The 26887-nt window shown below is 37.2% G+C and overlaps 2 long non-coding RNA genes and 1 pseudogene across 3 annotated transcripts; 2 read left to right on the forward strand and 1 right to left on the reverse strand.

Moving 5' to 3' along the window:
• Window positions 1-12992: 12992 nt before the first annotated feature.
• On the forward strand, window positions 12993-13968 carry LOC133789798 (TOM1-like protein 4; annotated as a pseudogene).
• Window positions 13969-14723: 755 nt separating this feature from the next.
• On the forward strand, window positions 14724-19635 carry LOC133789800 (uncharacterized). Its single transcript, XR_009873710.1, has 3 exons — window positions 14724-14964; window positions 19386-19463; window positions 19555-19635. It is a non-coding gene; the product is annotated as an uncharacterized LOC133789800 (long non-coding RNA).
• On the reverse strand, window positions 17913-18603 carry LOC133789799 (uncharacterized). Of its 2 annotated transcripts, none has more exons than XR_009873708.1 (3): window positions 18529-18603; window positions 18057-18172; window positions 17913-17976 (listed from the first exon to the last, which is right to left on the reverse strand). It is a non-coding gene; the product is annotated as an uncharacterized LOC133789799 (long non-coding RNA). The 2 variants fall into 2 exon arrangements; XR_009873709.1 differs by having other exon boundaries at window positions 18057-18175; window positions 18529-18592.
• Window positions 19636-26887: the final 7252 nt, after the last annotated feature.

The raw sequence follows: 26887 nt of genomic DNA on the forward strand, positions 1-26887 counted from the left end.
ATCTTGAAGCCCTGCGGCAAAATGGCTTCCACTATGCGAGGAGCACACGACTCCCCATCTTCGTCATCCGAGTCGGAGTCATGGCTCTGTCGTCGGGCCATTCTGACCTTGATCCGAGTCGGAGATGTCCACGACACGTCCGAACTAGGCTTCGTGGAGAGGTTGCATTCCGAGCATCTCATGACTTACCTCATCACTAATCAGTCTTAATTGCCACGTGTCAGGAGGTGAAAATAGGGACAACATATACATACCCACATTCAATAAACAAAATAATTTCCCAACTAAGGACAAACACTACAAACAATTTATATTATTATTAGAAAATGGGATAACCACAACCACTAAAATACTAATTAAGTCATTTCCAACAACAACAACAAAATCAAACATAACAAGAAATTAACATAACTCTACTAAATTACCACTTCCATTCCAAGCCACGTGGCTGTGCTACAAGCTAAATTTCATCTTATATTAAAAGAAGTTTTTTTTTATCATTCTTCTATGTTTTCTTTCTCTGTCTACTGTTTTTACTGTTTTTATGCATATACTAGTAGGGTGCAGTACGTGCTGGATGTGTATTTTGAGTTAATAAAATATATATATTTTCACATTTAGTTTATGTTTTTCATAATAGTTTAGGTAGAAAACTGACTTAATATATAATGTTTCGTATGAATTACAAAATGAAAGTTTTTTCTTTTAAAAGGAAAAAAATCCTTAAAAATTTTTAAAAATAATTATTTCTTTATTTAAATAATAAAAAAATTCACATTAAATGTGAACAGTACACATCTATTGACTTCAATGAAAATAAATCACAACCGAAAAATATATCAATAATAATCCTTTCGGTAAATGAATTTATGCATAAAGGTCTTTTTTATACAACAAAACCTATTTTAATTGTTGGGTATTAGGCACTTGGATTCTCCAATCTTTACCACTTGTATCAATTAGGTCCCAACTTTTTTTTTTATAGTAATTTAATCACAAACTTTTATATTTTGGTTCACATAGTTCTCCCAATGTTATATTTTATTAAATAAAATCTTATTTATAAGGGTAAAATGAAATTTTTAACCAAAAATCTATTTTTTTTTAATTTGGTGTTTTTTATTCGAGGAAAAAGTTTCTTTAAAATATATGCACACAACTATGTCTTGCATTTGAATGACATATATTTTGTATAAAAATTTACCAAGAAAATGGAAATATAGTGTAGGAGATGATCATTTGAAATAATGATTAAGGTATATACAACCAAAAATTTACCATACAACTTGAGTTAAATGTATAAGAACGAAAAGTGAAACAACTTTTTAGTTTCAGTGGTACCAGAAGACCATATATATCAAACAAAAGAAATGAGTGTGCACACTTTATTATGCCAAAATGGATCTAAAAATTAATCAGTAAATAAATTTAAAAATGTAGTGCAAAGTAAAAACATAACACAAACAAGAACACTAGTTACAAGAAACTAGAATAAAAAACTAAACAATATAACAAGAAAGAATCAAACTTGAAGAACACACTAAATCAGAAGTAGTTATTGAATTGTCACTTTATTGATCTTGTATCAATCTTAGCTACAAAACTCACTGTGCTCTCTCTTAGTACATGAGTTACCGCTCAAGTGAAAAACTAAAGAAAAATACAAATCAGATTACTAGGCCTAAGACCAAGTGGTCTATGTATTACTAACTATGCTAACTGTTTTTAATGAAACAATAATAATAGGAATAACTAACTACCAAGAATAGATTGCCTAGAAACTTAGTTATGTGAACCAACAGCTAACAAATCTCCACCTTGGTTATATAACAAGTAAAGAGAACAAGTGTGACTGTTATTTATGAGATTCAAACTAGTTGAATTACTTCAACTGAATAAGGTCCAAGCAATAGTAGAACTTGTTGCTTGGAAGAACTTTTGTAATCATTTTCAAGGGGTTATGCTCTGTGGAAACTTTTTTCACAATTACAGCTCCATCAGTAATGATTTCCCTCATAAAGTATAGTTTGGCATCTACATGCTTTGTTCTCTCGTGGTAGACTTGGTTCTTGTACAAGTGGATTGCACTTTGGTTGTCACAGAAGACAATGATGACCTGGTCTTGAAGCTTCAGTTCTCGGGAAATTCCTCTCAGCCAAAGAGCTTCCTTAACTGCTTTTGTCAAGGCAATATAATTTGCCTCAATTGTGGACAGTGCTACCACCTTCTGAAGATTAGCCTTCAAACTGATTGCAGTCCCAAATGCAGTGACCACATAGCCTGTGAGTGATTTTCTAGTATCCAAACACCCTGCAAAATCAGAGTCTACAAGCCCTTCTATTGCAGCAGGGTTTACATCAGAACTTACAACTCCTCCATAGACTAAACCCTTACCAAGTGACCCTTTAATGTATCTAAGGATCCTCTAAGAGCCTGCCGGTGTGCCTTCCCAGTATTAGACATAAATCTACTAACTAGACTTACTGAATATGCTATTCCAGGTCGAGTGCAAACCATGGCATACATAAGTGATCCCACTGAATTTGCATAACGAATTTGTGCCATGAATTCCTTGTCATCTTCACTATCAGGTGCTTGATCCATACTAAGCTTAAATTGTTGTGAAATCGGTGTTGAAATAGGTTTTGCATCTAACATGCCAAACCTGTCAAGAACTTTCCTTAGAACACTTCTTGAGATAGAATCAATAGCCCTTTACTTCTATCTCTCTTGATCTCTATCCCTAAAATTATTTTGGCTCCACCTATGTCCTTCATTTTGAATTCTCTTCTTAACTCAACTTTGACTCTATCTGTCTCACTCTTGTTGTTTCTTGCAATTAAAATATCATCAACATAAAGAGTAGAAACACAAAAGAGTGATCAATGAAGAACTTGTAGTACACACAATTATCAAACTTACTTCTCTTAAATTTGATTCGAGTCATAAACTCAAGAAATATTCGTTTCCATTTCCTTGGGGACTGTTTTAAACCATACAAAGACGTGTTCATTAGCTTCATCAGCTTTAGTTTTAATCTGAGTTTCAGTTTACTCTTCCTTGATCCAAGTCTCAGCTTTATCTTTTCCATCTTTTTCATCAAGCTCCACCTCAACATTACTTTTATCTGAACTAGCATGATACACAACATTTCTCATGTTTGTCTTAGTCTTATAAGCCATTTCTAACTCATTAAAGATAACATCTCAACTCACAATGCACCTTTTGAAACCAGGTTCTAAGCACCACAATTTGAACCCTTTTACACCTTTAGGGTATCCCAAAAATAGGCACTTAATTGCTGTTGGTTCCAGCTTTTCTTTCCTAATGTGTGCAGAAGCTACACACCCATACACCTTAAACATGTCATAATTTGGAGCATGACCTGACCAGATCTCCTTGGGTGTTTTCATGTTTAGAGCTGTGGATGGACACCTATTTAACAAAAAGCAAGCAGTCATGACTGCTTCAGCCCAAAAAATCTTTGGAAGTCCTGCACTAAGAAGCATACATCTCACCCTTTCAAGAATTGTCCTATTGAACCTCTCGGCCAAGCCATTTTGTTGAGGTGTCCTAGGTACTATATTGTGCCTTGCAATGCCTGCCTTCTTACAATATTCATCAAAGAAATCTGAACAAAACTAAAGCCCATTATCAGTCCTAAACCTCTTTAATTTCTTAATTGTTTGGTTCTCAGTTTAAGACTCTCCAATACTTAGAGGATTCATATACCTCATCTTTTGTTTTCAATACAAAAATCCAAAGCTTTCTTGAATAATCATCAACTAGGGATAGGAAGTACCTGGCACCAGAATGGGAAGGAGTTCTAGAGGGTCCCCACAGATCAGCATGGGTGTAGTCAAACTGAATCTCACTTTGCAAGCCTTGCAATAGACACAATGTTCACAAAAATCAAGCTTCCCCACCTTTTCACCACAAAGTAGATTTTGTTTCCCCAATTCAATTAAGCCTCGTTCACTCAAATGTCCCAATCTCATATGCCATAGCTCAGTCTTAGATAGCCCTTTAATAATGACGGTAGCAACTGAGACAATTATCACATCCCAACTAATGAATATAGACCATTCTTTAGAATTCCTTTCATGACCAACATAGAGCCTTTAAGAACTTTCAAGATCCCATTCTCACCTTTGAACACATACCCTTGGTTGTCAAATTCGCTGAGAGAAATCAAATTCCTCCTTAGATCAGGTACTATTCTGACATTCTTGATAACTCTCTCAGTTCCATCATGCAATTTGAATCTCACAGATCCTATTCCAGTGATCTTGCATGGTTTGTTGTTCCCAAGTAGCACTAAACCACCATCTTGATCATCAAGCTTCTCAAAACAAGACTTGTTTGGGGTCATATGGAATGAACACTCGGAATCTAAGATCCATTCTTTCTCTGACATTTCATAAGACACAATCAAAGCTTCAGCTGACTTGTATCCATCATTAACTAATGAAGCATTCCCAGATCCTTTGAACCGATCTTGATTGTTTCCCTTTCGTTTGTCAGGGCAAAACTTCCGAGTATGGCCTTCCTTTCTATAGTGATAGCATCTAATGTTGGACACATTGCTACCATTCTTTGATTGTGATTTAGAACGTTTTCTCTCTAGCTTATCTTCCTTCTTGGTATCTCTTCCACGGACTATAAGGCCCTCACCGTGATTAATTGACTTTGGCTCATTTCTTTCATTCAACTCTTTTTGAATTCAGGGCAGATTGCACTTTGTCTAGAGTTAGAGACCCTCTTTCATAAAGAAGAGTTTCCTAGAAATGAGAAAAGAACTTAGGCAGAGCACATAAAAGCAGTAGGTGTAACGTCCCAAATTCCCTAATATGGCTTAGTGCCTTGATTAGGGGGCCAGGAGGGCCATAATTGGTTTATGGTATTATTCTGTGATAATATGCATGATTATGTGAGTTATATTATTATATGACTAATATTGCATGTTTAAGTGTGTTAAATATGCTTGTGGGTCGTTTCTTATTAGAAGGGCATTTTTGTAATTTTCACCCGTTAGGGGTATATTTGAATATATGGTTATATATTTGTGATATATGATGAGTCAACATTATTATGTGGATATATTTGGATTATTCGACATGAGACGATCTTAGCAAGCAAAGTAGCGATTTCTTCATAACGGGGTCATATATCAGGCTCGGGGCGAGCCTAGGGGTAATTCAGTAATTTTGTACATTACCAGAAATTTTTGGGTAATGGGAATTTTATTTTGAGATAGTTGAGACTTATTTAAAGAAATGGGGAGTTGTGGTGGTAAAAGACCAAAATGGCCATATGGGCATTAAATGGCAAATTAGGAGCTTAAGGGCAATATGGTCATTTTGGGTGTTGATTAGTGACTTAGTCACTTTCCTTCAGCCAAAGGAAACCATAACACAACCATAAAATAGAGCAATGCTCTCCTTCTCTTTCTCTCCTCTCGGCTGGTTTTCTCTCCCTCTATCTCTTGAAAATTTGCATTGAAAAAGCTTGGATTTAAGGAGTTAAAGCTAGGGAATTGCTTGGGGGATTGCTAGGAAACTCTTTAGTTCTTGAGGTAACTATTCTCTAAGCTTCAATCCTGAGTTTTTCCCTCTGTTTTAAAGTTTTTATTTAGGTTATGATTGATGCTAGTGTTGGGAAATCAATGAGGCTTTTGGGAAGTTTTTATTTGGGTTTGATATCTAAGACATGTAGAACTAGTCTTTGGGTTCAGTTGTGGGTTTGGTTGAGGTTTGGGATCAATTTTTGGAGCTTTGGCTCGGGGAAGTTTTCTGGAAAAAACCCAGAAATTGGGTTCTTTGTCTTTGGCGCTGTAGCGCCTAGTATGTGGCGCTACAACACCATTGGATCTCTGTCTTTGGCACTTTAGCGCCCAGTGGATGGCGCTACAGCGTGGGTCGGGTTGTCAGGTTGGCGGTTCTGACTTTGGCGCCATAGCGCCTGGTAGGCAGCACCATACTATTTTTCAAGGCATGAATTTTTGTACTTTTGGGGGTTTTGGCCCAAGGGCTCGAGGGACGATTCCACCAGCATGTGTTGGTGGGATTAAAGGTCCTGAGAGCGCGAGATTGGTCCCGGGATTTAATTTTGGAACATAAACTCATTGAAACACCTTTTATGGTTGTGACTATGTTATCGCTAGGGCTCGGGACAGAATCGTGCTCAAAGGTAATTTTTATATATAACTTGTGCTCGAATCAAAGGTAAGAAAACTTCACCCAATACGTGATATATGTGATTAGGACTTGGCCCGGTTGTTGATTATAACTATGAATAGGGCTTGGCCCCCTGAGAATGAATGTGATTGAGGCTATGTTTGTGCTTGTTGATTAAGCATGCTTCAATGCTCTGTGTCTAGATAATTTTTTACATTGTCAGCATAGTTAGGGCTCGACCCCATTAAGGAACATGGTTATTACTATGTTTGTATCTGATTGGCTGAAATATATGATTATCCTGTGTGCATACTTGAATTATCTGAATATGCTTATCTGTATCTATATTTATATCTGTATTTGTATTTGTATATGCACCTATAGCAGGATATCTGGGTACCTATTAGAGCTTGGACTTATTAGTCAAGAGAGTCAATAGCGCACTGTGCACTAGTCGAAAGGCTAGGGCTCGATCAGGGACGCACTATTACGTTGACGGACCCTATGGTCGCTTGGAAAACAAAGCACTTGGCTAGCTCTATGGCTAGTTACTCAGAGCTAGGGCAAAGGGCCCTGGGTGACTCTATTGTCACATAGCTTGGGCATAGTGCCCCAGGTTGACTCTATGGTCATCTAATAAGGGTTTCGAGCCCCAGAATTATTCTATAATCATTTATTTGTAATTGTATGGATGAATGAGTAGGTTATTATCGCTGGGCATGCTAGATATACATCTAAATTTGTATATATTGTTCATGCACTTGTATTAAGTTTTCTTGCAGGGCCATGGCTCATGGGTGCTATGTGGTGCAGGTAAAGGGAAAGGAAAGTTGGACCAACCAAGAGTTGGAGAGCTTAGGTGGCGACGTGTACATATGTGGCCGCTTGACCACCACGGCCAAGGTTTCGCAGAGGAACTAGGGTTTAACCCTATTTTTGCCGCTTAGGTCGGCAGATTGTAACTTTTGAGTTGTAATGACCATTTTGGAACTGTAAACAATTTTGTAAACGTTTATTATGGGATCCCATGTATAGTTTCATATTTTAATAAAATATCCATTCCTTTTTTACCAAAGTTTTTAACCCTTGACAATTAATCATATTTAGATGCACGTTATAGCCTAATGACTTGTTTAGCGAGTTAAACACTATTTAAAATACACAGTGTAACGGTATTGGCTAACCAGGGCATTACAACTTGGTATCAGAGCGTTCCAAGGTTAAGGGTTCCTAAAGATAGGTTGGCCATGTACACTCGTCACTAAAGAAAAGCTTGACTCAGGGTTTGGTAAGTATTTATGTGGTTATGTGCTTAACTACTTAAATAGGATATAAATGCTTTATTAGATAACATGAGATATAATGATAGGGCCTAGCCCTTGACTGGTGTATCATTTAATAGGATGTGCTTATTAACACTTACATTGCTTGTGAATGTAAAAGAAATACTTATTAGCATTGTTATATGGACATGTAGGTCAAGAAACACTCATTAGCGCTGTCATAGATACATGTATGTCAGAAAATGTTTATGAACATTGTTATATGGTTATGAATGCCAAGAAATGCTTATTTGCATAGTTAATTGTTATGAATATCAGAACGTGCTTATTAGCATCATACTGGGATATGAACATGAATCGACATGCTTATTAGCATGACAATTGAATGTGAATTATTATATGCTTGATCTTGGACCGTGAGTTAGCAGGAGGTTTAGTTATCACTACCTAACTGGCCAAATTGATTATTGCAACAAGGTATAAGCTTGGAAGTATGCTTCCAAGGAAGATTGAATCATTAGCTAGCTAGGACGATCAGAGCCAGATTGACAAATAGGGTCAGGATAATGACCAGGGTCAGACCCCTCAGCCAGCTCCTGAGAACTGGCAGAGACACCACCTGTGATGGTGCTAACAGTTGAGCAGCTGCTAGAGGCTGAGAATAAATGGGAACTTCTTTATGAATGGTTCGGGAAACAATACCCTCCAGTCTTTAAGGGTAGTGCAGATCTGGCCAAGGTCGAACAATGGATCAGCATGGTTACCACCATCATAGACTTTATGAGGGTGGCTGGTAATGAGATTGTAGCCTGTGCCATATATATGTTTCGAGAGGATGCCCGAATTTGGTGGGAAGTGATATCCTAAACCAGAAATGTTAGTGCCTTTGTTTGGGAAGAGTTTTGAACTCTATTGAATGAAAATTACTACAATGATGCCATCAGGGCGGCGAAGGCTGAATAGTTTAATAGTTTACTTCTGGACAACTCATCAGTGACTGAATATGCTCTGAAATTTGATAGACTGGCAAAGTTTGCTGGGGAACTAATGCCCATTGATGGGACTAGAAGGGAGAGGTTTCTCCAGGGGCTACAACCTACGATAGCGTGGGATGTTGGTATTACCATTGTGTCAGGAGTGACTACCTATGCACAGGTTGTTGAAAAGGCGCTCACAACTGAGAGCACAGAGAATAAAATCTAGTGTGATAACGCAGCTAGGAGAGATACTATTATGGTGGGAACTCCATTTAGTAGTGCAGGTAGGGACTGGGGCCCCAGTGATCAGAAAAAGTAAGGCTCCTGATGCCTTTCCAGCTCCAAGCTCTGACAGGAGACCACGTGGTATTTAGATAGGCTGCTAGGGCGGCAGTGAGGGCTGGAGGACTTTTCCTGAGTGTGCCAGATGCAAGAGGCGTCATATAGGAGAGTGTCGAGCAAAGACCTGCTTTTTATGCAGGATAGTGGGAGATTTAAAGAAAGATTGCCCGAAGGCAAGAAAGTAAGAACCAAGAAAGGAGGATAGCTCGGCCCCAGCTTGAGTGTTCGTGTTCACACAAGCGAAAGCTGAGGCTTGTCCCTAATTAGTTACAGGTCAGCTTTTTAGTGCTGGAACCCCCTATACTATTTCCATTGATTATGGTGCTATACATTCTTTTGTTGCTAGTAGAATTATTGATAGATTGTGTATACCATGTGATTATTATGTTGTGGGGTTCGAGAACTTATTACCCACTGGGGAGTTAGCAGTATCCAGGAGATGGGTCAGATCATTACTAGTGAATATGGAGGGTAGAGAGTTGTCAGTTGATTTGATAGAGCTGGTTATGACTAACTTTGACACGATTCTTGGTATGGACTGGTTAGTGAAGTATGGGGCAACCATAGATTGCAGAAGGAAGATGGTAACCTTTGAGCGTGAAGGTGAGGATCCTTTTTTATTTGTTGGCACTGTTCATGGACCCCGTTTATCTATGATATCTGTGTTGAGGGCTTGAGATCTTTTGCAAGGCGGTTGCATAGGATTCTTTGCTAGTGTGGTAGATACCACACAGGTCAAGCCAGTGGGACCAGAGGTGACCAGATTAGTTTGTGAGAATCTGGACGTGTTTCCAAAGGATTTACCAGGGTTTCCGCCACATAGAGAGACTGAATTTGTGATTGAACTGGCACCAGGGACATAGCTAGTGTTTAGGGCTCCATACAGGATGGCCACAGCAAAGTTAAAAGGAATTAAATGTACAGCTGTAGGAGCTGTTAGACTTGGGTTTTATTAGACCCAGTTTCTCACCATGGGGTGCACCAGTCCTGTTTGTAAAGAAGAAGGATGGTTCTCTGAGGATGTGCGTTGACTATAGGGAAATGAATAAGTTAACAATCAAGAAAAAGTATCCTTGGCCAAGGATGGATGATTTGTTTGATCAGTTGTAGGGTAAGATGGTATTCTCAATGATAGATCTTCGATCTGGTTATCACCAGCTGAGGATCAAGGAGGGAGATATACCGAAGACTGGCTTTCGTACTAGGTATGGGCATAATGAGTTTTTGGTCATGTCCTTTGGGTTGACTAATGCCCTAGCTACTTTTATGGATCTGATGAACAAGGTGTTCAAAGATTACCTAGACTAGTTTATTATCGTATTCATCGATGATATTTTGGTTTATTCTCAGTCAGAGTTAGAACATGAGCAACATCTAAGGTTGGTTCTACAGAGACTGAGGGAACATAGGTTGTCTGCTAAGTTCAAGAAATGTGAGTTCTGATTACCTCAGGTAACTTTCCTTGGTCATATTGTTAGCAGGGATGGGATCAAGGTGGACCCAGCCAAGATCGAGGAAGTCAGAGATTGGCTAAGGCCAAGGAATGCCTCAGAGATTAGGAGCTTCCTTGGGTTGGAATGTTATTACAGGCGTTTTGTGGAAGGGTTCTCAAAGATTGCTACTGCATTGAATGAACTAACACGCAAGAATTAGAAGTTTGTGTTGTCAGATAAGTGTGACACCAACTTCCAGGAACTGAATAAGAGATTGATTGCAACTCCAGTTCTGAGGCTTTCGACTGATTAGGAGAAGTTCGTGATATACTGTGATGCCTCACATCAGGGTTTGGATTGTGTTCTTATGCAGTTGGGGAAGGTGATTGCCTATGCATCACATCAGTTTAAAGAGTATGAACAGAGATACCCCACTCATGATCTAGAGTTGGAAGCAATGGTCTTTGCATTAAAGGTATGTATGAATTACCTTTATGGGGAGAAGTGTGAGATTTATACTGACCACAAGAGCCTGAAGTAGTTTTTCACACAAAAAGACTTGAGCATGAGACAAAGGCGTTGGCTGGAGTTGGTGAAGGATTATGATTGTGAAATCCTATATCACCCAGGGAAGGCCAATGTGGTGGAAGATGCCTTAAGTCGAAGGGTCCGGGACAGATATACAATGGAAGACATATATCCAGAGAGTTGGCAGAGGATATGACCAGGGCTGGTATAGAGTTGCTGGTGGGCCAGTTGGCCAATATCACACTACAGTTTATGTTGTTAGAAAGAATAAAGGAAGGTTAGTTGGGTGATCCACAACTGACACAGAGAGGACGTCCTAGTCGGAGTGTCTAGGGACTATACAGTATCAAATATGGGTTTGTTGAGATACAAGGGTTGGATCTGTGTTCTGATGGACGTTGTTATCAGACAGGAGATTCTGGATGAATCTCATACTACTCCTGACTCTTTGCATCCAAGCACCACGACGATGTATCACGAAGTGAGATCGCTATATTGGTGGCGTGGGATGAAGAGTTACGTGATAGAATGTGGCTAAGTGCTTGACATGTTAATAGGTCAAGGCAAAGCATCAGAGGCCATCAGGGCTATTCACTACAACAATATTTAGTATATATTACATTAAAGAATAGCATATATTTAGAAGTGCTATTATTGTTGTGGGATTAAAAACACACGGAAGACATATTTTGGCGCCATATGAATAAAACTCAGGCGCCAAAATGAATTTTTTTTTGTTAGTCTCATCTGCCAAATTCCCTAAATCTAAGTTACCCGAAAGATTTCTCTCAGCCTCCATCTCTCACTCACGAAGACTCACTCCGCCTTCTCCGCCCTCACGAAGTCTCTCTCTCGTCTCGTCTCTCCGCCCTCTCCGCCTCACGAAGTCTCTCTCTCGTCTCCTCTCTCTACCTCACGAAGTCTTCTCAACTCATCTCTGTCTTACGAAGACTCGCTCCAGAGTGGAGCTCTTTCTCTGCCTCATGAAGTCACGCTCCTGAGTGGAGTTTCTCTGCCTCACGAGTTCTCTGCCTCACGCCCACTATCTCAGGTTCGTTTCTCTCATCCCTGATAATACAAATTGTTGGCTGAATGTTGTAGATTGATATGATAAAAAACCCATGGGGTTAGTCAACGTTCTGACTGTTTTGGAGTAGATTTTTTGAGCAATGGATACTTGTAATTTATATGGCTGAAACTAATTATTGGTTTTGGTATGATACTTCATTACATATATTGAGAGTACTTTTAAGTTAAATGCCTAAGGGGTGAGAGTTTTGACTGGTTTCTGCAATGAGCTACAAGTTTGTTTCTTTTGACTGGTTTTATAATTGATGACACTTGCTGGTTGCTAATGCTTATTTGGACAGCTATATCTGATCCTTTGGGTGTTTATGTTTTTGAATGGTTGATGAGTTTATGTTTTTTCAATAATATATAATGGTCTCACAGTTTATGTTTGTGAGCATGTTGTTTTCTGAGTTTCCACCCCCCTTTCCCTCTGAAGCTTCAATAATATACGGGAGAGGATACTTTAGTCTCAAATTTCAGTAAGTTGATCTGCTCCTCTCCTTTTCTTTGTCATAGCTGTAGTTGATTTGATAATAAAGAATGTTGGCTGATGTGAAAAATGGAAGAACAAATGGAATTCTGTAAGTTGTTTTCCCTTTTGTCTTCGTGCAATTTGATCTTTTAAGTGTCTCGGGTTTTAGTTATCATATGTATTTTACGACCAGTTCGTTGTTCCATTACTGTACCTTTTATAGATTATGTTCCCTCTTGCTTTTTCCCCCTTGAAGATGGTTATATTATCTGTAAATGTTTATTTGGACATAGAAGGGCACTGTTTACTTTTGGTTAAAGTTGTGTATTTGGTATTTTCTGTATTTAGTTTATAAATAATCTATTAGGACATATTTTGTGCGTACTCATTGCATAGGTGGTTGTATTTAAGTTTAACCATCTTTCTGTTGTTGCTGGGAGTTATCTAGTTTTTGCTTTCTTTTCGTGATTTTGATATAATTTAGACACTTGTTTGGCGAGTGGGATATTTAATTTAATTGATTTCTATCAGAAATTGCAAACGCTTGATTTGTATCCCCAAATTTGGATTATTTTGTCTTAATGGTGGATTTAGTATATAGAATTTGAGAATGGTTAGACAAAAATAGTAGTGATGATCATTGATAGGTATATGTTTGCGTCTTCTATTTTGAACTAAATTTGATGATTGAATTTGTGGGTCTGTTTTGTTTTACGGAAAATTTGAGGACAGGAGACTTAACTGAAGGGAAGAGACATGGCTGGTAATGCTGCAGCCTGCGCCGAGAGGGCAACTAGTGATATGCTGATTGGTCCAGACTGGGCAATAAACATTGAATTATGTGATATTATTAACATGGACCCTGGGTACTTTCTATTTATCTTTTTGGTGGAACGCTTGTGTATGTCTTTTGTTGTTTTTTGTACATTTGTTGATCCTAAATTTACTTTCCAATTTTATAGCCAAATTATACTTGTATTGATTTGCAGGCAAGCAAAAGATGCCTTGAAGACACTCAAGAAGCGTCTTGGCAGTAAAAATCCGAAAATACAACTTCTGGCTCTTTTTGTTAGTATTTCTTTCTACATATAAGAATATATTTATTTGTTTTTTGTACTTGTTTGACATGTGGGTTTTTCGTCATATTCATTATGATGTCATTTTAAGTCATTGTAAGTTTCTCTTATTCAAAATATAACTTAAATTTTTTATTATATGAATCAGTTGTTGCTGCTATGTTTTACTTTCAATCAAGCAATCATTGCTCAATTGTGATACAATTTTCATTGAATGTTTTGATCTAGGCTTTAGAAACTCTCAGCAAAAATTGTGGTGAGAGTGTTTTCCAGTAGATAGTTGAGCGTGATATCTTACATGAAATGGTTAAAATAGTAAAGAAGAAGGTACCCTAATTTTCTTCTGATCCTATCTGTTTTTCTTGTCCTTTCACTGTGAATCTCTCCTATGCATTCCTAGTAAATCTAACTTGTCTGATGCAATTGTTTAAATTCTGCAGCCAGACTTGAATGTGAGGGAAAAGATACTAATCCTAATTGACACATGGCAAGAAGCCTTCGGGGGACCTCAGGGGAGATATCCTCAATACTATGCAGCATATAATGAACTGAAGGTTGTTAGTTTATTAAATGTTATTTTAGCATGTTAAGCTTGATACACAATTTTCTCTTGTTAATTACTTCGTCAGCCAAGGCATTTGGGCAAAAGCTCATTTAAGTTGATTAAAGTGTAAATATCATATGATCGACTTTTTTTTTTTTTTGCTTTCTGCTTTATGTGAGATATGCAATAGCATGGGTTGCAGATGAATGTGAATGTTAGTTATACATGGTTATACTAGCCTACAAGGTATATATATGCTGAAGTTGAATCCCTTAGTGTTGTCCTTGATGCTTAAGTTATGATGAATGTTTTGCGTCTGTGTTTGGATGGGTTGTATTAATTCTATGTGTTCCTTATCTCACCTTTAAAGGACAATCACCACCAAAGTGTTACCTCATTAAATTATCATATTTTTTTTCTTAGTTATTTAAATTAAGGGTGAGGAAATACCATTATATCACTACCACATCAAAAGTTGACGATTTTTTTATCTCAGTTGTAAACTTGAAAAACTTGGTTATGCATCTTGTGATCACTGCAAAATTGTTCCGTGCAATTATCTTCCTATTCATTATCAAAGAATTCATATTGTAGCACTTTTTTTAAATTTTCTTTATGAACATAGCTTAGCTATTAGACGAATTTATGTAATGGAGAGTTTTATTGTGGGTCAAATTTATATAATTCACGGCTCAAGTAAATGTCTGGGTGCATTGTACAAAAGAGAAAAAGTTAACTTTTCATTCCCCTGTGAGAAGTAAATGGCTGTTTCTATTTATTTCTTTCTCAATTTAGTTTTTTTGCTGCTTTTCCTGCCTCTTGTCGTTGTATTTAAGAGTTTTGTTATTCTTTTTATTTTGTGAGCTCTAGTTTCCAAGGACTCTATAGTGGGTTTGGATAGTTTCTTGGTTGTAAGAGTTGTAATTTTTTTTAATGATGACTCCTAATTAAAGGTCGAATGATGTTGATAGTTTATTAATTGGTATGTAAATTTGCTTTCATTTTAGTGGCTTCATTGGATTTCAAATTGGAAGGAACTTTATTTGCAGCAGTTTGCAAGAGGTATGTTCTCTTTTATTTTTGTTAAAATATTTTGCAAATGTTAGAGGAGTTTGAATATCTTAGATATTCATCCATAGTGAAGTAGGTCCTGAGATTATTATTATTGTGTGCTGCGGTGATAACGGAAGGTTGATAATTTGTGTGTCTTAGTGAAGTAGGTTATGAGAAATTTGTGTGCTACGGCGAGATAAGGAAGAAAACTTGTGTGTTGTTTGAATATTTTGAATTGATAATGATTGATGGTTGGTTAATAAATATGGCTGAAATGTTTTCTGATTTTTTGTTAGTTATTTGATGTATATCTAATAAACTTTAAAAACTCACAGAAATTTGAAAGTAGAATCCAAACCCATGTGGGGAAATGTATTAGAATAATTATAAAAATAGCTTCTTCCAATTCAAAAACTTGGGTAATAAAATGTAAAACATTTTTTAGTGCAAGGCCAGTACATAAAATTTTTTAGTTTAAATATATACATCAAAAACCAAATACAAAAGAAAGAGTAACATCCCATTAACAAAAGAACTATTTATGAGAAAAGGAAAAAAAAAACTCAATTGGAATATGATACAGGTTCTAGGCAACATGTAATTAGTAATAAACCCAAAAAGATTATACTACTCCTCTCAAGATGTATTGTAACTCACATGATATAGACAACAAAATTCTGAATCCTCAATGAAAAACATAATAACACCTTTAATATGCATATTTTTTAGGCAAACTTCCCCTTTTAACATTAGATAGATTTCTCCTCTTTACTCTACAAGAATGCTAGCCATTATGGGGAGAAAACATCTGACGCTGTTGTTTTCAGTGAAAAGAAAGAAACAGTTGCTTTTCCACTTCATTGAACTTCCAATGGAAAAAACAATAATTTCAAACTTTTAAACATGAAAAATGCAGCAGCAAAGTGTGTCTTGACTTTGCTGTGCTGACACCAATCAGCTAACTTAGTAGTTACTAATTTGATCATTTCTGGCTAACAGAATTACAACAGAATATTCCTAAAGAAAAGAAAGAATAGAATACAAAATTAAGTTTACAAGAACCTGTGCATTCATGTCCAAGATTTTAACACTAACTTATTTTTACACACCATTAAGACACAATGGCTCCAATATTTACATGTTATTAACTCTTATCGAAACCCCATGAGCACAGAAGATTAAAAAGTATCCCAAAAATAAGAATTTCCCTTAACTTTATGGGACAAGTGGGGTAACAATGGAAAACTTAAAAACTATGTTGTTGTAGAACCTAAACTCACCCTGGTTTAATAACCTGTAGCAATATGGAAGCACAGCCACAAATGGACTGAGCTTGAGACGCTCCGAAAGCAACTCAGATAGATATTTGACACCACAAAACAAAAACAAAAACAGAGTCAAGATTGAGCTTTATACACAAAAATCATCATAACTCATACGATTCCCAATTAAATTATGCAAAACAAACAAACATTAATACTATATCAAAAAAAAAATTATTAAGAATATAATATTTATATAACTAAATAGAAAGATTAGAGAGATTCTCATAATAAATATATTTCTTCTATAGAAAAAGTATACAAATAACTGAAGTTTTTTATTGTAGTTTTCCCCTGGTCAAGACAAGTCATTTTCACATGGTAGTTTAATGTTCAGTTTGTATCCCAGGAAACTAAAATTTTTATGGTATTCCAGTTTGTTTTTCCAATAAAATCTATGAAGAGAAGAGAATATATGTTAGTGAACTGGTATCATGGAATTTGGTTTTGAGATTGTTACCTTTGGAGTAAGATAATGAATAAGTTGCATTTTCAGCTCCATTTCGTATGGACAGATAGGAGCTTTTCTCAGTAATATTATATTTCTGTCTTATCTCTCTCTTTATATACTCATCAATGGGTTCTTACTCCTCAAAATACTACTCATCGTAAAACAATTAACGGTGTGGCCCATTAGCTTAAACATTAACTTGATCTTCAATACATGTGCATAACAAGTATTGAGTGCAAATGGATCAAAATGATTATGACTATAATCATCTCTGCTGATAGTGTTGTGAATCCTTAGTCAAATACAATTGATCAAATAGCTTAAGAATAATCTTATAGAACTTTAGACAGAGAAAATTAAAAAACAGAGGTGAGAAGAAGAAGAGAATTTGAATGAAATAGCCACTTTCTTTATTGTTGAATATCAATCCACATTACAATCTTGAAAGCCTTCTATATCAGTTTGTTTACAAGATTACAGAGCTAATACAATGTAAATTGTCATTAAAAATAACCTGCACAATGTAATGTCTATTTATAGACAATTATACTTAACTAACATTACTAAGAAGAGTAAAACAGTTAAGTTGTTAGTGACTGAAATGAACAGGTCAGCATAGCTGACCGAACCAATTCCTACAGATAGTATTAGTAATTTTTAGAATAACCAGATACTGCAACATGTAGCAGCTTAAACTTTTCCTATATAGTAATTCCTAGATGTTGCAATAGATCATTTCAATTATCAAGTGTAATTGCTCTGATACATGGGCATATGTTATTTGCAGTGCATATAAGTAGACTATTATGGATTTAATAAAAAGAAACCCATTATAATTCATATACATCTTGACCACTACAGTTGCATCACACCTTATATAGTCAGCTGCTAAAATACTAAAACCAAACTAAATCACACCTTTATAGTTCAGCAGAATATTCATCCATAGAAGAGAATCATCTGAGAGTTAAAGTAGAGTCCAAGCCTCACTATATTTAGGCACAAAGGAAAGAAAGAGAAAAACTGATAGTCACAATAGAATTAGAAATTTATATTAGAAAATATAATCAAAATTATGATCCAGAAACATAAACATGAAGGAAACTATTTGTCTATAACTGTGTACAAAAACCATTATCCCTTCTAATAGTACAAAGACTATAACCAATATATAAAATGGTTATGAACTGAACCGAGCATCTTGCTCTTTAAGAAACTTGTCTCCAAGCATCCGAGCAAGATTCAAGCCTGAAGAAGAGGCAAAAAGTGACTACTTCTTTATTTAAGATTATGGTAGTCCAAAAACAAAAAAAATGAAGTTTAAGTACCGCATAATCGTGTTTCCCCATCTCTCAGTGGCTCTCCTCTTTCTTCCATTCTCAGTCTTTCAGTATGACTAACTACTCTATGGTCCTCCGTCATCTTAATCGGTTTCCCATTGGCACTGCTACAATTAAACATATTCAGTATAAATTATCATGCTGCTGGTATAAATTACAATGCAGGTACTTCTATAATTATATTTGGACCACATCTAATAAGTATTAAACAATAATAATTTTATAGAGATATATTTAAGGAAGACAAAAATAACATGATACGTGAAAGTAGTTACTAAACTGTATTAAAACATCATAAGTTCATTGTCATGATCATGTGTGCGTTAATGTGTTTCATCAATTGCTTAAGTTTATTCTGAGTTTGTGATTTATTTGAATTTCATTGCTGGTTGGGTTGGTTCATGATATTTTAATTTTACAGAGATATATTTAAAGAAGACAAAAATAACATGATATGTACTTCATAACACATGCTGAGTCCCCCACATTTGCACATTGTGCAAATAAATTTTCAGCACCATCAGTCCATACCAGAAGCACTTTGTAGTACAACCCTGAGTAAAACTAGTTATATTAGCACAAACTATAGCATTATCAACATTCATCACTACACAAAATTATCAAAAAGATATCAAGTGGATATATGAATACACCATATATGTAATAATATATATTTATGTTTTTTTTATTTTCTGATTTTCCTGCTTGCTGTGCACATTTATAGGGGCGGTGACTTCCTTTTTAAATATATTTTGTACACACTAAAACAAGAGTTTCAAATAATAATAACAATACTAAAACGTATACATACATATGTATATGCTGCTAACATTGTCTTATCTTCTTCTCTGTTTTTCAAATAATAATAATAATGCAATACAGTTTTATGAGATTAGTGAATAGTAGTTTGAGTAGACAATTATTAAAAAAATTAAATCAGAGCTCGGGTTGATTGTCTAAAAATTTGGATTTGTGAAATGTTTTATTCAATATCTATGTGTCTTTGAGTGAAGCCCAATTAGTTGTGTTTCTTTTGGTTTGTGTGAATGAAGTTTATTTTTTCTTTATAGTGGCTATAGTTTAGGTATTTATTAAGATCTATTTAATATTTTATATTTTATTAACTAAAAATACCCAACTATTGTTGAAGCCATGTGAGTGCCATGGCCATTTTAATCTCTTGGGGATAAATATTCCCCTGTATTGGTTTTGTTTATAGGCTTATTTTTTTATGTCGTGAATTTACTTATGAATCTGTAAGCACCAATAATTTTTGTGTTGTAGATTGTATGGTTAACCTCATCTCTTTCTTGGCAGGTACCTCTCTATTATGATGGGATTGGGGGCATACGTTTGTCATTAAAACTTTCTGACTCTAGCCAAACACCTATAGAGGTATGGATTAGTTTGAGTTGTAGTATCAATTATAGTTGTTATTTCACTAATATCTGCATTAAAATCAATGGCTCCAAATGCAAAATATTAGATTGGATTGGATCTGGAGAAATTGTTGCAGAAGGTTATTTTATTTCAAGTGACCCAAAGGATGAGGTTCACCATGTTCCTCTTGGGCCTTGTGCTATGAAAGTGGGGATAGATCTTGTGAGAAAGAATGATGCATTTCTGTGGAGGCCTTCAACAGTTATGTCTAATATAGAAGATGCTATAGGTAGTATAATTGCATGGCCAGCTGATAAAGTTATAATTAGGTAATTAACTTTTTTTATGTACTCTTTTAGTGTACTATAACTTTAAGTTGAAGCATTAATTATTTAAATTTTGTTGTAGCTAAGCAAATGGACTCACAACAAAGACAAGTGCCCAAAGGATGATGAATTGAAGGATGGAGCAAGTTTTGTTTACTTTTGTGTATCTTGTAATGTTTCTATTTTTCATTTTTGAAGTAAAAATTGTTCAAGATTATAAAACTTTATTATGTTATGCTTTCAAACTTAAGTTAGAACTAAGATCTCATGAAGTAGACACATTCATGGTTTGAATTAGTTATTGTTTAATGTAATATTTATGGTTTATCAATCTATTGATAATTACATTTTATGATTAATTTTGAATTTTTTTATCAAAATACAATAATGAAAATCTTTTAATTAAAAAAAACCATATAAGTATACTTATCAAAATAAAATTTAAAATTTTATTACTATATGTTATGATTTAAAAACATATTATAAGCGTAAAAAATCATTATGGTTTATATAATATAACAAACTAAAAATGTTATCAAAATAATCAAATGTAACAGTTGAAAAGTGTTATGAAAAAAGTATAAGATTAAACTTCAAATTTATAACCAAAAACTCTATCTAAATGTTATTATTTGAATATTATAGCACCTAAAAATGTGTTATTGAATAGTTTAAGATAACACCGAACATAACATTCAAATACTGTTATAGAAAAGATTGGACTTTTAATAACAGGGGCTATGTTAGCATTTTCAGAAGTGTTATCAATAGTCTTGGTTAGCAGTTTTTAAGTGTTATGAATACTGTTTTTCTTGTAGTGATTATAGCCTCTTGACATCCCAGAGTGGAAATGGGAGGACATCACAATGGATTTCATTGTAGGATTACCTAGGACCGTGGGTCAACATGATTTGGTGTAGGTTATCATGGATCAATACACCAAATCAACTAACTTCTTACCAGTGAGGACGACATATACAGTTGACTAGTACGCAAATCTCTATTTGAGAGAGATAGTGCGCCTTCATGGAGATCTGAGGTCGATCGTGTCAGATCAGGACCCTACATTTACTTCCAAGTTGTTGGGAAGTTTCAGAGAGCTATGGGTACATAATTGAAGTTAGTACTGCTTATCATCCTCAGACAGATGGACAATCTGAGAGGGCAAGTAAGATATTAGAGGACATGCTACGAGCATGTGTGCTGGACTTTGATGGGTCATGGAGTAAGTATTTGCCTTTAATAGAGTCTTCCTACAATAACAACTATCAGTCGACCATTAGAGTGGCTCCTTATGAGATGCTTTATGGTAGGAAATGTAGAACTCCCATTCATTGGGACGAGACAGGAGAAAGGAAATAATTGGGTCCTGAGGATGTTCAGAGGACCAATGAGGCTATTGAGAAGATCAGAGCTCGGATGCTCGCTTCACAAAGCAGGCTGAAAAATTATGCTGATCCCAAACGTAGGAACGTGGAGTTCCAAGTGGGAGACTATGTCTTCCTTAGAGTCTCACCATGGAAAGGAGTGAGAAGATTTGGGAAGAAGGGCAAGCTAAGCCTTAAATTTGTAGGACCATTTGAGATCCTTGAAAGGATTGGTCAGGTGGCTTATAGATTGGCGTTACCTCTGACACTGTTAGTCATACACAATGTATTTCATATTTGGGTCCTTTGGAAAAATGTGTCAGACGTGACTCATGTATTGAGTTACGAAGATCTGCAGCTTGAGGCAGATCTCTTCTACAAGGAACAACCAGTCCAGATACTAGACAGGAGGGAAAATGTCCTAATGAACAAAACTACACATTTGGTTAAGGTATTATGCAGGAACAACAAGGTCTAGGAAGCGACCTGGGAGCTGGAGTCTGATATTCAGAGTCAGTATCCCTAGTTGTTCAGGTAAAATTTCAAGGACGAAAATTCTCTAAGGAGTGGATAGTTGTAACGTCCTAAATTCCCTAATATGGCTTATTGCCTTGATAAGGGGGCCAGGAGGGCAATAATTTGTTTATGGTATTATTATGTGATAATATGCATGATTATGTGAGTTATATTATTATATGACTAATATTGCATGTTTAAGTGTGCTAAACATGCGTGTGGGCCGTTTCTTATTAGAATGATATTTTTGTAATTTTGACCCGTTATGGGTATATTTGAATATATGGTTATATATTTATGAGATATGATGAGACCACATTATTATGTGGATATATTTGGATTATTCGGCATGAGACGATCCTAGCGAGCAATGTAGCGGTTTGGTCATAACATGGTCAAATACCAAGCTCGGGGCGAGCCTAGGGATAATTTTGTAATTTAGCGCATTATCGAGAATTTTTGCGAAATGAGAATTTTATTTGGAGATAGTTGAGACTTATATAAAGAAATGGGGAGTTATGGTGGTAAAAGACCAAAATGGCTATAAAGGCATTAAATAGAAAATTAGGGGCTTAAGGGCAATATGGTAATTTTGGGTGTTGATTAGTGACTTAGTCATTTTCCTTCAGCCAAAGGAAACCTTAACACAGCCATAAAATAGAGCAACACCCTCCTTCTCTTTCTCTCCACTCGGCTAGTCTTCTCTCCCACCATCTCTTGAAAATTTTCATTAAAAAAGCTTGGATTTAAGGAGTTAAAGCTAGGGAATTGCTTGGGGGATTGCTAGGAAACTCTTTAGTTCTTGAGGTAATGATTCTCAAAGCTTCAATCTTGAGTTTTTTCCTCTGTTTTACAGTTTTTATTGAGGTTATGATTTGATTCTAGTTTTGGGAAATCAATGAGGTTTTGAGGGAGTTTTGATTTGGTTTTGATGTCTAAGCCATGTAGAACTAGCTTTTGGGTTCAGTTGTGGGTTTGGTTGAGGTTTGGGATCAATTTTTGGAGCTTTGGCTCGGGGAAGTTCACTGGAAAAAACCCAGAAAATGGGTTCTCTGTCTTTGGTGCTACAACGCCTAGTATGTTGCGCTACAGCGCCATTGGGTTTCTGTCTTTGGAACTATAATGCCAAGTGGATGGCGCTATAGCGCGGGTCGGGTTTTCAGGTTAGCGTTTCTGACTTTGGTGCCATAGCGCCTGGCAGGTGGTGCTGTAGCGCCATACTGTTTTTCAGGGCATGAATTTTTGTACTTTTTGGGGTTTTGGCCTGAGGGCTCAGGGGACGATTCCACCACCCTGTTTTGTGGGATTGGAGGTCCCGAGAGCGAGGGATTGGTCCCGGGATTTGATTTTGGAACTTAAACTCATTGAAACACCATTTATGGTTGTCGCTAGGGCTCGGGACAGGATCGTGCTTAAAGGTCGTTTTTATATATAACTTGTGCTTGGACCAAAGGTAAGAAAACATCACCCAATACGTGATGTATGTGATTAGGGCTTGGCCCAGTTGTTGATTATAAAATCACACACTCAATGTTGTCCTTAAGGTCTCAAAATCCATCTCCTCCTCTTCAAAATCCAACTATGGTTCATCTTCAGCCACATTTGGCAGAGGAGGTTGGGTGGATGCAGCATCAGAAGTTTTTCCCGCCTTTCTGGATGTTTTTGCCATTTGATTTCCTTGGAAGTCTTGAGTTCGAGCTCTCAATGAAAGCTCCAAAATTTTGACCCTCGAATTGGTCAACGACACGGAGTCAAATAAACGATATAGAATGAGATGAAAAAAAAGAAGAAATCAAGACGAAAAAGTAAACGACACAAACAATTTATAGTGGTTCGGCCCAAATTATATGGTAATGACCTATGTCCACTTAGTGTTCTTATTGATGTAGGATCCCAAAAATGTGATCAATGAACTAAGGGTTCGCGAGTTTCACCAGCTTCAGGATGATTACAATTTCGGTAAATAATAACACTATAATTTTCTCTTCGGATTCTCTCAGTCTCCAAAAGTCCCCTCCCTTGATCATTTTATTTTGTATTTATAGGCTCAAGAAGGTTACATGGGCCACTGGGCCTTAATTACACTTAAGACTTCCGTATCTGGGTAAATAAAGAAATTACAATTAATACATAATTACAGGATTGCACATTTGAAGGAAATAAATGAATATATGCGACCAGGCTGGTCGCACATAAGTATGATGTGTGATAAACCAACAGTCTTCTGGTCGATGGCCGAGCATGATGGACTTCCTAAAAATAGCCACGTGCTGCCCATGTGTAGACCAATCGTGCCACGTCATCAGGTAGTCCGTTTTTGGGTGAACAGTTTGTATCTGATTGGCTGAAATATATGATTATCCTGAGTGCATACTTGAATTATCTGGAGTATGCTTATATATATCTATATCTCTATCTGTATTTGTATGTGCACCTATAGTAGGATATCTGGGTACCTATTAGAGCCTTGACTTATTAGTCAGGATAGTCAATAACGCACTGTGCACTGGTCTAAAGGCTAGGGCCCAATTAGGGATGTACTATTACGTTGACCGACCCTATGGTCGCTTGGAAAAAAAAGTGCTTGGCTAGCTTTATGGCTAGTTACTCAGAGCTGGGGCAAAGGGCCCTGGGTGACTCTAGGGTCACATAGCTAGGGCATAGTGCCCTAGGTTGACTCTATGGTCATCTAATTAGGGCTGCGGGCCTCAGAATGATTTTATAATCATTTAGTTTTACTTGTATGCATGCATGAGTAGGTTATTACCGCTGAGCATGCTAGATATACATCTGAATCTATATACATTGTTCATGCACTTGTATTAATTTTTATTGGTGGGCCTTGGCTCACAGGTGCTTTTTGGTGCATGTAAAGCGAAAGGAAAGTTTGACCAACCATGAGTTGGAAAGCTTAGGTGGCGAAGTGTACATATGCAGCTACTTAACCACAACGGCCAAGGTTTCTCAGAGTGTTATCCCTAAAAAATATGAGGATGACGTGGTGAATGAGAATGCGACACGTGACATCACAAATCAGGGAAAAACGATTAAGTATTGAGAAAAGATCGACGAGCAAAAAAGATAGGTCCAAGACTTATAGGGAAATCGACTAAGCCTAAACCCCTTAGGGGTGGTTGGCCTAACCCCTACCCCTAGGGGTGGTTGACCTAAGCAGGCCCAAGAGCCCTAGGAGTGGTCGGCCTGACCCCTACCCCAGAGGTGGTTGACCCTAGTATGCCCAAGGACCCCTAGGGGTGGTCGGCCTGACCCTAACCCCTAGAGGATCAATAGGTCCAGCCCCTAGAAGGTCACAAGCCTAGCACCCATGCTCAGGTCGTCGGTCCTAGCACCTAAGTCCCATATACCAACAAAGACTTAACATCATCCTAGAGGTTTCTATCATGCATTATCCACCACGATCTAGAGAAACAACGAGAAGAGCCACGATCTCATAGTCATGGGGAGGTGGACACGCATCTCCACTACCTAATAATGGTGTAACAAACCACGATCCCAGTATTACTGATCATGTAACAACCCCTGGGTACTGTAAATAAAGGACCCAGGGCTTTATTTCAAAGGATTGCTTTTTCTAGAATATTTGAGATCTGAAGAACATTTGGGGAGAAATTCTGGGCAAATCAGAAACGAGTGAATACTTTTGTTCATCTGTTTAATTGTCGAGTGATTCAATACTAAAAGCTAAGTGGATTAGGTTATTACTGTTTATTAGAACAGGGTTGAACCACTATAAATTTTTTGTGTGTTTACTTAAGATAATCGTACTCTGTCATTTATTCTATTTATTCAATTCAAAAGGTTTTTTATACTGTACATACGACCGTTGGCCAATTTCACAGGTCAACATTTTGGTGGTTTCATTGAGAGTCGAAATCAAGAAACACACTTTCATCATTTTTACAATGTCTCCATAATCTAGTCAGACCAAGAAGACTGCTCCCAGGGATTCCACCACCCAGGATCCCATAGATCCCGTTAACGAACCTTGGGTGGAGGTTGAAGATCAACCTGATGCGAAAGATCCACAAGACACTCACCAGGAGGTGATGGCGCAATTTCAGGTGAAGCAAGAGGCCTTTGCTACAGAAATTTCCCTTCAGAGGGCGACTATGGAACGACAACAATGGGAGATAGATAAGAAGGTCAAGAGAATGATCCAGATGGAGCAGGAACCTGACCAGAGACACCAGGAGGCTATTGTGGCCTTGGAGGCGGCTACTCAGTTAGCACGAGCTAACGCTGAAGTTGCTGCTCAAGCGGTGAGGGAAGCTCAGGCCAAAGCAGCAGGATTGCGAGACAACAGTAATAGAGAGTCCCAGGGGAGGAGTAGGACCCCAAGGACACTATCAGAACCACTTTCCCAGAGACTGGATGAAGAGGCATAGTCCAACACTGCCTCCTCAATGACTAAGAAGAATAACACTTCATCTTGGAGTAGGAGTATTACCAACCTGAAGGCCCCCTCCCAGGGGGACAGACGAAACAACGCAGGAAATGAGGTTCAAACATCTGAGAGGCATGACAAGAATGGAAATGGCTGCTCAAAGTCTCAAAGTCATGTAGGAGGAGAGGCTCGAGGACAGGGTCGCACCGACAGGGGCAAGGCGGACCTACCACCCCTACACCCTCAGTCTCGCAAGGGAAAAGAACCAATGAATAACACCAACATTGTGTTCGATAGGCTGGGGAAAGATGCGCAACCTCGGGATTTGAGGGAGGCCATCAATAGGAGGCTCAGCGCTCAGGAAAGGGTACCAGGGACATCTACCCCACCTGGGGCAGCAATCCCACCAACAGTGCGGGCTCAAATAGATGCACTCGTTATGGCTGTTCAGGGTATAACAAAGAAACCTTCCAATATCGAGCTGGCTCATAGAAGTGGGAGTCCCTTCAGTGCTAATATCCAAGCTGCTCAACCACCACCGAAATACAAGATCCTGAAACTCCCAACATACACTGGGAAGGAGGACCCAAGATGACACATTGGGAAGTTCGAGGATCAGATGGAGTTACTCGGTGTGGAGCATGATTATAGGTGTAGGGTATTCCCTACCACTCTCTCTGACTCAGCCTAGCAATGGTATTGGAAATTCAAACCTGGATCCATCACTTCGTGGGAGCATTTCAGGAAGGAATTTTGCAAGGTCTTCAGTGTCAAGCGGATTCAACAAGTTTATGCAATCAGTTAGCTGACATCAAGCAAGGGAAA

This window comes from Humulus lupulus, chromosome 7, assembly GCF_963169125.1.
Source record: "Humulus lupulus chromosome 7, drHumLupu1.1, whole genome shotgun sequence".
Taxonomy (NCBI): Eukaryota; Viridiplantae; Streptophyta; class Magnoliopsida; order Rosales; family Cannabaceae; genus Humulus; species Humulus lupulus.